Here is a 2500-nt window from a genome sequence, read left to right as displayed (position 1 = left end):
TGTCACTCACACGCTGCCTGCACTCCTATTGGCTCAGGGGCTCCGAATGGGCCAGCCTCCAAATGGGTCCAGCCAATGGGAGGATTTCTGTTTTAGCTCTTCCGCCTGAAACTTAGCGGAGGATTGAGACCCTGGACTCTTCATCACCAGCCTTTAGAACTCTTTGAGACGGAACACTGGACTCTTCATCACCAGCCTTTAGAACTCTCATGAGATGGCCGATGGAGCAACGACTGGAAGCAGAACTTGGTGCTCAGTGACTGAGTTTCGTCTGCACATTTCCAAACATCTCAACTTGGCTGTTTTTTTTTAAATCCAATCAGCAGCTGGAGACTCAGTCCTGTGAGCCAGTGTGAAGACAGGGTGTGTGTGTCTCTCAAGTGGAAGCCCCATACAGCAACACACTTCGCTGAGTGGCACACACTTGTTTTCTGTGGCAAGTTTAGTGTAGTTTCTCTGCTAATTGTCATTAGGAATAATATTGTTAGCATAGTTTAGTGGGATCTTACTGGAGATTAGCCCCTGTTAGCATAGCTGTGCTGTTAGCTTAGCTGTGCTGTTAGCGTAGCTGTGCTGTTTGCATAGCTGTGCTGTTAGAGTAGCTGTGCTGTTAGCATGGCTGTGCTGTTAGCATAGCTGTGCTATTAGCGTAGCTGTGCTGTTAGCGTAGCTGTGCTATTAGCATAGCTGTGCTATTAGCGTAGCTGTGGTGAGATAGGAGATCAATATGATACTCTTCTGGAATTCTTCAAGACTGGACGTCAGTGATCTAGATATTACTGTTCTGTGGTGTTTGCACTCTTTAGAGAGAGTGTAAGGTTAAGCATTTGTAATGGAGTTAAATCTAATAAATCTAATGCTTAATTAAATAAAGCTAAGGCTACTGTGGAGAAACATCCCAATCTACTAGCATTTCACTAACAGTCAGAGGCAGATATCCTGGATTCAGAACATGAAAGTCCTGGCCAGTATTTGATCCAACCATTTAGTTAACTAGCTCATCCTAACAAGCGGCCAGGTAGATCAGATAATTAGTGATATCACCTGTGTTAAGTGCACAGGTAGAAAGAATAAAAAGCAGTACTTCTACTTTCTGAACCCAGGATGTGCACCTCTGCTAGCCTTAGTTTTACTCATCACTCATCAGTATTGTATGTCAGGGTATGGGTAAGAATCTGTACAGGTGAGCTCTGAACTTCACCACTCATTAGTAGTCTATTTCAATTTCAATTTTCAATTCAATTTCACTTATAGAGTGCCAAAACATTACACATGTCTCATGGCGCTTTACAGAATGCTATACAGTAACATATAGTAACAGGGACGAGGAAAAACTGCATAGAGTTGGAGATACATAGTATAGTATAGTACAGGAAGAGACCTTGGACAGATCCACAACTCAAGGGCCCAAGCCATGTGCCCAGTATAGGGTCAGTCACAGTACAGTACGGCCATTTAGTGCCTGAAAGCATCTGTAGCCTACAGGTGAGCTCTGTTTAGTCACAGAGCAACTAAACTCTGAGGGTGCGGTGCTACTGTACAGGTGAGCTCTGTGTGCTGTGCTTCTGTACAGGTGAGCTCTGTTTAGTCACAGAGCAACTAAACTCTGAGGGTGCGGTGCTTCTGTACAGGTGAGCTCTGCTTAGTCACAGTACAACTAAACTCTGAGGGTGCTGTGCTTCTGTACAGGTGAGCTCTGCTTAGTCACAGAGCAACTACACTTAGAGGGTGCGGTGCTCCTGTACAGGTGAGCTCTGTTTAGTCACAGAGCAACTAAACCGTGAGGGTGCTGTGCTTCTGCACAGGTGAGCTCTGTGTGCGGTGCTTCTGTACAGGTGAGCTGTGTTTAGTCACAGAGCAACTAAACTCTGGGTGCGGTGCTTCTTCAGGGCACCAGTTTTCTTCTCTCTGTGATCTTGTGTCTAATTCTGTTCATAGACGGCGTGAGAAGCGTGTCAGAAACGCTGGAGAATCGCTCTCATTCATCACTCTATTCAAACGCATTTGATTTCAACCATTGAAGTGAAATTAAATATATTTTTTTCTTTTCTTTTAACATTTCAAATAGCCTTGTTTAAAGTGCTTATTCCTCTGTGCGCTGCAGACGGCCACAGGCAGCAGAGGCGGTGGACTAATGTAGGTACCCAAGTCATTAGTCTGATTTGCTCCTCTGTGTTCTTTCATCCTTTCATCTCATGTGAAATCTGGAAACGGTTCCGAGTTCCGCGGTGCCCCAGTAAAAGTAGAGATTGTTAACAGGGACGTGCGTGTGTGTGTGTGTGTGTGTGTGTGTGTGTGTGTGTGTGTGTTTCTGTGTTCTTCTCGGAACTCTCATGAATACCTCATTGACGGGCCGGTTCTGCAGCTGTGGCCACGGAACCTCTGGTACGTTCTAACACCAATTATCTGTTCCGTGTTCTTAGCCTCTGGTACGTTCTAACACCAATTATCTGTTCCGTGTTCTTAGCCTCTGGTACGTTCTAACACCAATTATCTGTTC

The 2500-nt window shown here is 45.1% G+C and overlaps 1 protein-coding gene across 1 annotated transcript in view; it reads left to right on the top strand.

The window, feature by feature from the left end:
* Positions 1-1446, top strand: part of mdfi (MyoD family inhibitor) — a 54304-nt gene extending 52858 nt beyond the window's left edge. Inside the window, exon 5 of the mRNA XM_062545250.1 lies at positions 1-1446. This exon is cut by the window's left edge and continues 280 nt beyond it. The gene's annotated coding sequence lies outside the window, so the exon portion shown is untranslated.
* Positions 1447-2500: the final 1054 nt, after the last annotated feature.

Source organism: Sardina pilchardus, chromosome 9 (genome assembly GCF_963854185.1).
Source record: "Sardina pilchardus chromosome 9, fSarPil1.1, whole genome shotgun sequence".
NCBI lineage: Eukaryota > Metazoa > Chordata > Actinopteri > Clupeiformes > Clupeidae > Sardina > Sardina pilchardus.
Note: the sequence above shows the minus strand (reverse complement) of the source record. Positions and strands in the feature narration are given on the sequence as shown.